The sequence below is a fragment of the Panthera onca genome, chromosome F2, assembly GCF_046562875.1.
Source record: "Panthera onca isolate mPanOnc1 chromosome F2, mPanOnc1 haplotype 2, whole genome shotgun sequence".
Classification (NCBI taxonomy): Eukaryota; Metazoa; Chordata; class Mammalia; order Carnivora; family Felidae; genus Panthera; species Panthera onca.
This window is the reverse complement of record NC_138356.1, coordinates 39,495,722-39,509,697: the sequence shown is the minus strand read 5'-3', so window position 1 is coordinate 39,509,697 and position 13,976 is coordinate 39,495,722. Positions and strand designations below refer to the sequence as shown.

Below are 13,976 nucleotides of genomic sequence, written 5' to 3'. Positions count from 1 at the left end.
GCTTTAGAAATATTCTCGGTATAAAAAGTACCTGACTTTTCATGGACCAGGTGCTAAAATTGGTGGTCAGGGTTTATTCTTATAATCACAACCCTAAGATTCACCTTTCGGAGAAGCACCGTCAGAAAAAGTTCATGCTACCCTAAATATAGTTCAATCACGGCTAGAAACAGTCTTAAAAATGCCCATTATTTCCATAATTATAATTCGTCCCCTACTAGGAAGAGGGGTCAAAATGTGCTAAAAATCTTGGCTGGGCAGTTGGAGCCCACCCGCCGAAGCACAGAGCACTGAGCCAGCACGCTGCTTGGTTGTCTTCCCCATGTGTGCGTCTGTGCAGAAATGCAATTGTGTCATTATCAACAGATACTAGCTTTGCAAATGATTTTGGTATCTATTTCCCATGGTCTGGGAAGAAAGACAGTCGCCCTAGGGCAGACAGGGTCTAGCCCACTGCAGAGATCCTTGTGATGGCCACAAAAATGTGTAGCTGGTCCTGAACTCCAGGGTTACCAATTAGGCTATAGTGAGGCTTCTGGAATTGGTCTCATGGATACTGAATGTCTAACAGGAGAGGGTGCGTGGACTCTAAGGAGAGCACCCATGTAACTAAGCTGTTGGGCTAGGATATCAAAGAGCAAGGAGATAGACATTTCACTTCTAAAGAATCAGATCTTGTTTTAAAATCACTGGTGAAGTGTCTGTTGTGATGGGGTTTTGTGTTGTTGTTGTTGTTGTTGTTGTTGTTTTTGTTTTTGCATAGGGGATGACCATACGGTGCCTGCTTACATTCCCACCCTTGAACCCTGCACTCCAGCCTTTTCTACTTGTAATTCCAGAGCAAACCAGCCTCCCTTTGTTCCATGACCTTTGCACGTGCTAGTTTCTGTATATGGACTATTCTTTTCCACCCCTCACTGTACTCTGAGTCGGGCTAATTCATCCTACAGGTCTTGGCTTTGAGATCATTTCTTTCAGAAAGCCTTTTCAGGACCATGTTAACCCTACACCAAGACTGGAGGGAAATGACTTACAGTGTCTTCTAATTGTGTGTTCGCTTGTCTCTTTCCACCTGAGAGCTCTAATTGAGGGATCGTGTCAGATTTGCCATTACCTTCCCAGAGCCTAACACAGTAACTAACACACAGTAATAATTCAACAAATAAATGGATAAAAGGAAAGAAAACTTAACCGATCATAGCATGCCTCATTCTTGCTTGGGACACTAAGACTTTTTTTTAAGTTTATTTATTTATTTTGAGAGAGGGAGAAACAGAGAGAGCAGTACGAAATGAGGAGGGGCAGAGAGAGAGAGAGAGAGAGAGAGAGAACACCAAGCAGTCTCCATGCTGTCAGCACACACAGCCTGACACAGGGCTCGATCCCACAAATGGTAAGATCATGACCTGAGCCGAAATCAAGAGTAAGACACTTAACCAACTGAGCCACCCTGGCAGCTCCACACAAAGACTTTTGCTAAAACAAATAGGGAAAGAAGTCAGTTGATGAGCTCCATGTGGCTGAGCAGAGATCTATCTATCTTTTGAAGTCTAAACTCAGAACAATAAGGCTGAGACCTCCCAGTGGTTAGATCAGTACTGGCACAGGAAATAATCAGTCTGGAGTAAATCACAGTGAGAAGCCTAACTAGGAAATGCAAGTTGGAAAAACAGAACTGGATTTAGGGACAAAGGATGAATTCATACTAACATAAAAAATAAATAACTAAGTAACTTTGGGCTCATTTTTAAGAGCTTTACTGACAAGAGAAATACACCATAATAAATATTTTGCAATAATACACATATCATCATATTATTTATGTGTAATAATACACATAAATATATTTATTCCTAAATTAACTGAGATTAGCTGATATATATAATATATATATATATATAATTTTAGTCCCTTATCAAAAAATTTCTTTGTTAGCCCTATAAAATGCCATGTGGATATGACCACATTAGAGTTTTAATAAGAATGATCCAATCCAAGTATATTCAGCAGATGATAACTTTCTTGTGTGCCAGTTTCTATGCCAAGTTCTGTGTAGACATTTCATTCAATCCTACTGACAGCTCTCTGTAATATGGGTCTAACTATGACTTAGAAGTTAAATAATTTCCCCTAAGTCATTCAGTTGGTAAGTGGTAGAAATGTGATTCAGGTTTAAATGTGTGTGATCCAAATGGTCGGATTTCATTATTATTTTATGGCTGAGAAACATTCCATTGTATATATTGTACATCTGAAACTAACATGACACTGTGTGTTAATTGGACTGGAATTTTAAAAAATAAATAAATTCCACAAAGTAAAAATAGATAGATAGATAGATAGATCTGATCCAAAGCCCATGCTCTTAATCACTGCATTATACTATCTCTACGAAAACTGGCATATGGGTCCCCATTTATATTAAACATTTAGGTAAACCAGGTAAGCACGTTCTACTACATGGCATCAATATTTATGTGAAGCAAGCCTTATATGCACCGACCATAGTCATTGAACTTACAGTGGTCAAGGTCAATGTTATCTGGCTCAGTTATGAGCCAAAAAAAATAAGTGGCAAAAGTTACCTTCTGGCTAAATAAGAGAGATGATTCATTTTGTTTTGATGGCTGCTTTGACAGAAAATCCAGATTCATGAAAGTAAATTGATGCAAATCATACTCATACACATTAAAAACTCGAGAGGTTACCTTAAGGGAAATCAGCTTCTAATAATAACAGAGAATTTTCTGTTAGTGTCTCTCAAAAAAGGTACTCTAAGTTCCCAATTCAATTTAATATTCCTTTCAAGGCATGCCTAAATTGACCATTCTCTGATTGGTTTCTAGGAAGATTTAAAATCTGAGTAACTACATCTCAATGTAAATATATTACACTTCTACTCAAGATGCTTATTTGGTTTTTCTTAGAACTGTTAAGTATCATCGGTGTCACTCGCTTCCTAAAAGTACTATTGACCACAAGAAATACTAGATACATATATTCAAATTCACTCCTTAGCTCACCAGTTAAATTTAGCACCTCTCCTGAGAAATGGCTAATATTAGATTTCCAGTTACCAGATGCTCTTTCCTTTCTTATGATGCTATCCTTTTTGAGTTCTAACTGGTTACCAAAGAAGATTCGTGATTAGCTGCATACTTGTGATCTCACTAGTTTTCTACTTCTTTCTGCTCTCTCCATAGCTCTAAGATGAGTTAATTTCATGGAACATTATTGAACGCAATCAGATAGAAGGATCCTTATGGGGAAAGGATTAATAATAATACCTCCTCCTATTTATATGTCAAGCCGTCAAAGTCAAAAATCATTCTCATCAAAGAATACAAATTGACTACTTAAGTAGCATGCGCTGTCTCATGTAACTCATAAGCTTATAAACCAAGGTTCCCTGGAGATTATATTCAACAACCAATAATGCACAGTATTTTAAAAACTTTATGAATCTATCAGCTATCTTTATACAAGCCTCCTAAAGAGTAGGTATAAGTAATAGGCTAACAGTGAATAGAACAAATTCATTAACTCATAAATAGAACAAATTTAAATATCCTTTTTTTAAAAAATGGTGCATAAAGTATCACAATAATGTTTATGTAGTTATGTACAGGACCATATTTCTATCAGCAATACTACCTCGGTCTTGGAATATTGGTAGAGGCACTTATAACCTTTTTCTCTTCAACTCAAGGGCAATGTCCCAAAGAGCCTTAGGAAGGATTCTTGCCTGTTAAGGAGTTCACAGAATTCTACAAAGCCAGGTCGATTTGATGAAAAATGCCTCAGGTGGTGACGACTCCCCTAGTTAAAGTTAACCCTTTGAACTTGCCTACCAGTGGAAACATGGTTTCTTGGCAGTTCCTGGGACACCAACAGGGGGGGTGCATCTTCTCCCAGAATACACCAACAAATCTACCCCCAGGGGTCCCTGTTGCCAAGAGTAGCCATGGCCTTTATTTCATGGTCCTATAGTCTTCAGTGACTTCTCACCCAAGATTGGCAATACACAAAGTGCTGAGACACCTGCTATGTAACAAAAGATAATTAATTGGGCCATGCCCTCCAACTTTCTGGTCCGATATTAATCTTCAAACTTCAACAAGTCCATACAGATCCCTCTCTCTATACTTAGAACACAAAATATCAATATGAGCCATGTACCTCACACATATCACAGAGCTACTATATTGTCTCGAAAATGTAATCCCTCCCCCGCCCCGACCAAACTGCAATTCCCCTGACATTATCAAACCCTGTCCTAAGTAGCAAAAAATGTGCCCATACAAAATCTGACAAGAGCTCTACAAGCAAATGTGTATACAGCCATGCACTGGCCCGTGTTCTTGCTTCACCTAATTCTCTTCAACAGTAACATATCATCTCCACTGGAGAGCAGGAAACTTACCTGACTTGCTCATCATTCTATGCGCATTGTTTAACAAAGTGCAGGTCCTGTGGATGCGACCAATGAGTAAATTTGATGGCTTTCCAGAACTTCTACTGCCACCGCTGCCTCCATGACAACGAACCTTGAAGGATGACAGTGAAGTTGCTGAGGTCACCAAAGTCCAAGTAAGGGCAACAGAAATGGATCACAAAAGTCTCCTGACTGTGGGTGAAGGCAACATTTGCTTTCTTTGCACACCAATGTAGCTGTTCACAGGTGAGAGGTTGCCAAAACAATACCTGAATCTGTAGGTCTCCCACCCTGTACTGCCCTCCACCACCCATACTACTCAGAAATGGTCTAGCAAACTACTCTTCTGAAGCTCTCTTGCTGTGTCATAGTGCTTGACTGAGTGCCCACTGTAAGTCAAATATTCCCTGCAAGAAAGCTTGCCAGGGCACCACCAGTTTTCACAAAATTTGTACCTTTCCAATGTCTTACTCATAGAGAGATGGTAGACATTTGTAGGAACGAGGCACTTAGACATCTGCGTTTTGTTAAGTTAAGCTGGTCAGATTCTGAAACTTAGGCACTGTCAGCACATGCTCCTATAAAAGAGTGCCAGTCTGAACATCTAATATTTTTAGCCCAGCTTAGCATATATTAAATGAATGGATGAATGAATAAATGAATGAGTGATGGAATTACAGAATGAGAGGGCCAGTGTGACCAAAAACTAGGAAAAAATCCTTTCCTGTTCTTCTCTCTGCCTTCTGTCAATCTTTATTTCGTATTTCTGCCTTGTAACCTCTTTATAACATCCCCGAAACTAGCCTTCAGAAAGTCCCAAATTATCTCCCAAAAACTTGTAAATGCCAAGCTTTGGTAATACCATCTACCATTTATCTTCCCAGGAAATGGAAGAATCCCCCAGGGCCATATATCCGCATACTCATGACAGAGGGGCAAACCTTCCAGGAGATCAATCCATATATCTGACTGCTTTGTAAGGGATTTACTAAGTGCAAAACAAATCATTCTTGGCGCCTGACTTTTGAAACATTTCCCTTTGTGTTTAGAAAGTGCAGTCACCCGGTCACTTGCATTCTGAGATGTGAAGTTTTGCAGATGGTTTAGTGTGTGCTCACTAAGATGGTCTTCCCCATTAACTCCTCAGCTCTCAACGCATGCTGTTTCCAAGTCTGTTCTGGGCGATAATCTCATGGCCTAGCAATAGCCTAAAAGAATTAGTATTAGGTGCTTGGTTTAGCACTAAAAGATTTAGAAATATATTAACAGAAGTTCTACTAAAATGGCCCATCTGTGGATCCTGAGTATACAGGCTTTAAGGAAAACACACACACACACACACACACACACACACACACACACTGTAAAAGAGCAGTGTTTGCAAAAGAGAAAGGAAGTTTCAGGAAGTGTCTTCTGCATAGTATACTCTTTTGAACTTTGTATTCCTATGCTGTTTTGAGTTCCTTAAGAACTCAAGCCTCCAAATTAAAAATTGGAGGCCAGTATTTTTATCGGGAGTACTCTCAGAACTGATAAAAGAATGAGGAAAGCAGGATTTGGTAGCAAAAAAAGTTAAAGAAAAAAAAAAGTTGGAACCAAGATCTCAGCCAGTCCCCCAAAGAACTCTGCAGCTGGATAGGCCTTCAGATTTGTCTCCAATGAGGCAAAAGGGTAAGGCCATTTTACCCTTGCATCACCCCCTCACTGAATGTGTGCTGCCCCTAGAGAGAGACGACAGTGTTAGGGAAGGCAGTCATCTTTGGCAGAGGGCGATTGCTAGGAAGTGACTCAGCTAAGAGTAAACTAGGCTAATTAGGCCACGTCTTGATCTCCTATGTTGGCATATGAGCTATGCCAACGCTCCCGGCAGCTGAGGGGATGAGAGCCTTGTTCCTGAAGGGAGAATCTGGGCAGCACACCACAGGGTCCGCTACATCTGCTGTATCTACAGTTAGAAATACGGGAACATAATAGCCAATTGAAAAGTATACCCTTCACTTTTTAAATATCATAATGGTATTCTTCCAAAATATGACATGAGGAGAACATTATCAGAAGAAAACTGGCATCCTTGAAGATGTCACAGCTATTGATTTGAACTTTTTAGAAAGTCTTAGCCTAAGCAGCAAATTCCAGATATGAGCTACCAAGCTATCACTGGAGAAAGAAGGCTTTTTAAATCATTGTTTAGATACTAATAATGATCATCTCTAGTTTTTCAACATTTCTTCAAACTGAGAAAAGTGTGTATAAATGAACCACAAAGGTACATAAATGGTTTCACCAACTCCTGGTGTTCCTTCAGGAAGATCAGCCCATGGACTCACATTTCATACATAGAGAAGCAAAATCCCTTAGAGATGCTTTTAGCAATAGGGATGAAAAATGTATCTGGTAAAATTACTTGTCTCACCATAGGAAGCCAGAATTAAAACCCAGGACTCATCAAAGTTTGCAGGATTAAGGCACTTAACTAGAATTTTTTGATTGAGTTGGCCAGATTTTGAAATTTATACATGAAATACATAATGTTAAAACTGCTAGCACACTGAATCCCTTGGAAGTGTCCATTTATGTTATAAAGTTTAACGTTATATATGTAATATGGTACATCACAGAGATATACAACACTTACCATAAGAAATGACACTAATTTACTTCTGAAGAGAAACTTATAGCATCAGCTGTGTCCGTGCCCGTATCCCAATTCAACGTCATACTTTAAAAGATACTTACTTCTTCAAGAAGATTTAAATGTAGCCACAACTACTTAAATGCCTTTCGGAGATTTTGAGGATCTGTAAAAATTTCTGGTGTCACTCTACTCGAATATCACGAAAATCCCGTTGAAGCCATCATTGGCAACAGCTCCAAAGTCAGACGGTTTCCTCTCTGAGTTCCAGGAGTTGTAAGGATGATGTGTGTCCACTTAGTAACGTCTTTAAGAGACGATGTTGTGAAAATCCTGACTGTTGGCTTCTAACCTCGAGACCGGCATCAAATGGCCTTATTCGTTAGTTGGCAATCCACCGTAGAAGCCGGGAGGCCCCATCCGGGCTCTGCTGTGGCCTCTCAGCTAGTGACATGCAGGTCACCCAGGAAGGTTAGAAGTCAAACAATTGGGAAACATCCATGTCTTCATCCGTTCCAAGCGTGTTGATACAAGCTTCTTCGCTGGCCAGGAAATACAGCCAAGGTCAGAGAGGGCAGCACCTGCTAATCATTGGGCCACGCCTTGGCCAATTGTTCCGTGAGGCCTTCTTCCCCACGGCCCAGCCTTCAAAGGAGCGCCGACCGTCTCTCTCCCTTGACTCCACGCTGCGTTCATCTCAAAACAGGGCCACGCCATGTCACTGACCAGCTGGACTCATCAGAAAGGCCACCATTTCATTAGGAAGTCCGATCCAGATGTACAGCACTCCCAGGAAGAACAATGAGAATTGCGTATCAGCCCTCTTCCAAGTAGAGGAAATGGGATGGGGAAGGCGGCACGGGGAGAGATGAAAAAGAAAACAAAGTAAAATTTCCGTGGCTAAAACGGTATAAATGACCAATGAGCCACTGCTTCAATATCGTCTGCTTCATTCAGAAAAATGTGCCTGGCGAGTAGGTGCTACGTTCCTCGGGTACTAACTATAAATTAGCAAATACACCTGGGCTATTAAAAATGAGTCTATGGGCAAAAATACTGCTGTTGTGAACCAGATGTTTATGCGAGTCCCTGTCTTGTTTTCACTTGCTAAATTTTATATAAGTTTATATTGATAATGAAGGGGCACCTTTGATGGCTGGTGCCCCAGTCGTGGCTCTTTGCCATCAAAAAAAAAAACCCTTTTCTTTACTCCTTGATCTGCTCTTTGCAGAAACGAGGCTTTCCACTCAGATAATGGGCAACATCTGTTCTTTTCAGGAACTATTTAACAAAGATTTTGTTTCCGTGAAAAATATATATATAAATGCCCAGATCTACTCTGTTCTCATGGGGAGAAATGATACACTATGACACAAAATGCAAAGGATGATAGACCAAGGGAAGTTCTAGCACAATAAAGGATGTTTGCGAAACAGTATCTTTGGGATAAAAACAGGCTGCTTCAAGGGTTTGGGGACCTGGAAGGCAAGGGCCCTAACTTTGCTCAGGCAACTTGTTTTGGGTAGCTTAAGCCCTCTATTAGCTGCAGGTGCAAACATTGTACCTGTAGCTAATTGCAGCCACAATTGGACCAAGACCATTGTGGGAACAATTAGACACTTAATTCTGAGGATGTGACTAGCCCACAATTAGCCCCGGCTAAAGTGTTTGTACCCACATGAAGGGAGACCGTGCGACTGTGCCCAAACCAAACTTTTTTTTTTTTATCCATGCACCTCTATATTCTGTTTTCCCTTTGTAGACAGAACTTAGGAAAAATAACTGGACGTGCAATGGTAAAATATCCATGATAAGAAAAACCACACTGAATGAAAATGAAGCTGCGTTGTCAAAGATACAAATAGGGGCAGCCGCACACATATAAATACGAACCGGGAAAGAAACTCTGTCAAAAGAGTTGCTTCAAACAATGAATTCCTTAGTTATGTCTCCCTTGCCAAGCCAGCAATTTATGATAATGGTGTAGAGAAGATTGCTGTGAGCTTGAAATCATTAGGTGAGTGTTCTTCACCTGTGATATGTTTATCCTCTTGAATGGAGAGGTTCTCAGGGATTTATGCCTTTATCGAAGTGACATCCAAATGGACTCACTTTCCAGACTCGGACCTTATTTTTCCCCTGCTACCATTCCCCTTGGAACATTCCCCAGCCATCCATGTTTTAAACATACAGATATTTTCTACTTGGGCATAAGGAAAGCTAGGGTTTTCAGTCACGAGTTCAAAAATGCCTTTAGTTAATCCAATAACCTTTCTTACACCACAGGTACGGTTTGAGAAACGACATGTTTTTCTAGTTTCATTTTTATTCGCCTTTACAAAATAAACGACTTGTCTTTGAAAAATTAGAAGCCTTTCAAGCACATTCTGTTACAGTTTACTGAATGCTGTATAAACCTTAACGTTCTATTTATTGCTCGACTAGAATAATACAACAGAGCCAAGTTCATATCATCAGTTAAGTACCCCTTCAGTGCATGATAAAGCAAATATTCTACATTTGCCTTCCTCTTGTTTCATCTTCTTGAAAGGCTTATATTTCATCGATGTTTAAAAATATTCATGTGTCTACAGGAACCTGGGTGGCTCAGTCGGTTGAGTGTCCGACTTCTGCTCAGGTCATGAGCTCACGGTTTGTGAGTTCGAGCCCTGCATCAGTCTCTGTGCTGACAGCTCAGAGCCTGGAGCCTGCTTCAGATTCTGTGTCTCCCTCTCTCTGTCCCTCCCCCCTCACGCTCTCTCTCTCCCTCCAAAATAAATAAACATCAAAAAAAATGTAATACAAATAAAAATATTAATATGTCTCAAAGTGGAAATTTCCCCATAGAAATGTCTTCCTCGCTCTCAGAGACAAGTCAGTCTAATACGTTCTGCTGCAGACTTTTTAACTAAATCATTAATTGGTTTTCAGAGCTCCTGAACTTACTGGCAGAAGTTTAAATGTACCCTTAAAATCAAGGGAGAGGAAATATAATAAATGTGGAAACTCTATCATCCCTTCAACTACGAGACCACTTCTAAGTTAATGCTGTGCATCATAACTGCCAGTTACATAAGCTCTGTATATAAATTATTAAGCACTTGAGGTAGTAACACTAAAGCTTGTCCAAATGGAAAGATGCAGTGAAGTTTAGGCATTCCAATGACTACAAACTAGCAATCCTTCCTTTGTTATGGCCACTGCACAAATGTCAGGAAGACGCTGTCAGGGATTTCCTATCACCCTGAACCGCAACCTTTGCATGGGACCATCCATAACCAAGTGACCTTCTGCAGCTCATTAAAGGTAATGTAATGGATCATTCCCTCCTAATTGTGATCATCAGCAAATTAGACTCCTTTCTAGGCTAGACAGGCAGCAGGGAACTATGTGCCTAAGTAGAATGCATGAATAACTTTTCTTTTAGCCACGTGCCTTTCCTCCACACAAAGGAGAATATCGTAGAGTTGGGTGGTGGGGCAGATATGGAAGTTCTAATATGTGCTAGGATGTGCCTTATTTACATCATCTCGATGAAGCCACAAGATTTTTTTTAATTTTTTAATGTTTATTTTTTGAGAGAGAGAGACAGAGACAGAGACAGAATCTGAACCAGGCTCCAGGCTCTGAGCTGTCATCACAGAGCCCAATGCCGGGCTCGAATCTACAAGACGTAAGATCATGACCTGATAAGGCCGCTTAACTGACTGAGCCACCCAGGCACCCCTAGCCACAAGATATTTTAATGCTCTTCCGGAACTCAACCTTCATCCCAAAGCAGAGACGAGAGTAGAGAAAAATGATGCAGGTACATCAGGTGAGGCTCTTATTTGGCTAGTTTTGCAGTTATTCTCTTTTCCCTTCAGCTGACCTCTACTAGTAATTCTCGAACATCCAAAATACTATTATCTAACTACTGGTGGTAATTGTGAACTCTTTGGAAAATCCAATACTGTGATACTGATTTTTTTTCATTTAAAAAATGATATACGGGGAAAGGAATATAGAAACCCATGTGAAGGATAAACCACAAATTCTTAGCATGAATCAAAACAATGTATCTAGAATTCTTATTCTATCTAATGGCTCCTACTCCAAATACATTTGTCTCTGAGAGATCATTAGTATACATTTTATGATTGCACTGTGGCTTTAATAGTTCCCTAGCATTTGGAATGTTACTGGAAATTGAAGGTTAAAGAGTAATCTCATTAGATCATGACATCGTGCCAAGGATTTTCTAATCTATTGGGCTAAGCAATCTCTGGAGGGGGCAATTTTAGCCTAAACATGAAAGGTCCTGGACGGTAGAGGCAGGATTTATCTCAGTTAGCATCAGGAGCTCCACACACACCACCAGGTGAAGGTTGGCCAGTCTTCTTATGACTGGGCTCATAAGTTCAGTGTGCATCCAGCAAAAGGGTGTGGAAGGATTAGGAAACATCCATAATTCCTACGGCATATAGATAACACAAAATCTGCCATGAACACAATGACACAAAAAATGTTTTAGAAGAGCCCTGGCTTTCAAGATACAGTCCCTTAACCAGCAGTATCAGCACTATGTGAAAATTTGTTAAAAATCCGAACTCTCAGCCCCACCACCCTCCCACCTCCTTACATCTACTGAATCAGAAGGCCTGGCAGCGAGGCCTGGCCATCTCTCTTTCACCAAGCCCTCAAGATGACCGGGATGCACGCTAGACATTCAGAACCACCATATTAGGACACAAAAGTTAGGGTGACTAGTCTACACACATTAGCCCTATATTCCAAGAAAATATTTTGATATCACGATGTGGGGACATAAGTTACTTACAAATGGAAATGATGGGAGGAGCCAGAGATTCCAGGGCACAGTCTCAGGCAACCAACCTTCCGGGACCACGGGTACTGGGCAGAGCAAGGGCCAGGGATGTGGACCAAGGTGACCTGACGCAGCAGATGGGACACCTGATAGCACAGCCAAAGCCCTGACTCACTGAATAGCTTTGAGCCCTTGAACAAATAATTTACTGTTGCTAGACCTCCTAAATTACAGTTGGACTGTATCTCTGGGGTCCCTAGAAACTGAACTATTAGTAAAATTCCTTTTATCCATGCCCTGCAACCTTTGTCCTTGTCACTATTACAGGACATTAACTACCCTCTGAGTCAAGGAAGAGACAGGCATGATTTTGCACTGTCTGTTGGAACACAGTCTACTGAGGCAAGTATTTACAAGTTTCATGATGCTCAGATCCCACGTCTTAAATACGCTTCTGAATTAAAATGGGGCAACTAATACTTGCATTCTTCCTTATTTGCTCTTCCAAGGTAGAAGGGGGAAAAAAAATGCCTTCAAGTAATTTTTCGTATTCACAAGTTATCATGATGAAAAGTACATTTTTGTGGACCTGGTTTAACCCTGGCCATGCATTACGGAAATAGCGCGTAAACAGCTCTTCCTGGGCTCGCTTCGGCGGCACATACACTAAAATTGGAAGGATACAGAGAAGATTAGCATGGCCGCGGCGCAAGGGTGACACACAATTTCGTGAAGTGTTCCATATTTAAAATAAATAAATGGATAAATAAATAAATAATAACAAGTAAATTAAAAAGTAAACAGCCCTTCTTTCTCATTGTGTGTAAAGGAAGGGCAATAATTGTGCGGCTCTGGGGCGTAAGGATACTAAACAGAACCTCACGTCTTTAAAAGGATCAGTGTTGGTTTATGACTATATTACCGTAGTTGGCAAAACCATAATTGCAGAAGGATGAGGAGTTTATAAAACTGGTATCTCATAATTTCGTATGCATACAGCTTTCCGTCCCCCTTTTCTCCTTATATTTTAAAATAATCTTTAAAAACATAAATCGTTTGATCCTTAAAAAAGGAAACATAAAGAGTCTTTGAATTTCCAGCTCTGCTGTCCTATATTTAGCAACAGTGGTTTACCACTCCCTTACATAATAATGTAAGATTTGCAACACTAAGCAAACCTACCAAGGAACAGCTATCCGTAGACCCTGTTAGATTTTCGTATCTGAGCTGGATACCAGTTTTTACCACTTGTATTTTTCACAAAATGTTAACTCTAGCATGCTGACACTTTTATATATTTTCAGTTAGCTTTATGATGCAGTCTTTCTTAGTCTTAGTCTTTCAATTTTTTAATCTTATGGTTATATAATATTCTCATACATCGCTATTCCATAATTTCCTTGACCATTACTCTAATCATGACTCCGTTTGTTTCAATATTTCTTGTCTTCAACATTTTGTTTCTACAGACACCTCTGAAAAAGCAATGCCTTTAATTTGTCACCTTCAATAAATGCCAAATAGTGGTGTCACAAGTTTCGAGTAGTTACAAATCTCACTTATTTCCTTGTAAATGCTGATATTTTTCTTCTTCTTCTTTTTAATATTTATTTATTTATTTATTTATTTATTTATTTATTTGGAGAGACAGAGCACGAGTGGGAGAGGGGCAGAGAGAGAGGGAAACACAAAATCTGAAGTGGCCTCCAGGCTCTGTGCTGTCAGCACAGAACCCAACTCTGGGATTGAACTCTGCAAAATCTTGACCTGAGCCCAAGTCGGACACAACTGAGCCACCCAGGAGCCCCTGACATTTTTTCTTCTTAAAATATGCTTCAAACTTTTTCCCTTTTGTCTTTTTTCATCATTTTTTGGTGTTTTTTCCTTTACTGAATCTTTGTATTTCTTCCCATATCTTTAGGCTGCAGATGTCCCTAGAGACCTGTCACCATTTCTCCTGTCTGCAACTAATTTGTGTCACCAATTTCTTTTTGACTTTGATGTCAATGTGAAGTTCAATTGTTTCTGATATTCACAAGAATAAAGCTATAAAAATGTTCACAACTTGCATAAACTTCTCAAAACATCGCATGCAAATACAC

The 13,976-nt window shown here is 40.1% G+C and overlaps 1 non-coding gene across 1 annotated transcript; it reads left to right on the top strand.

The window, feature by feature from the left end:
* Positions 1 to 12,518: 12,518 nt before the first annotated feature.
* LOC132664910 (U6 spliceosomal RNA) lies at positions 12,519 to 12,623 on the top strand. Its single transcript, XR_009603903.1, has one exon. It is a non-coding gene; the product is annotated as a U6 spliceosomal RNA (small nuclear RNA).
* Positions 12,624 to 13,976: the final 1,353 nt, after the last annotated feature.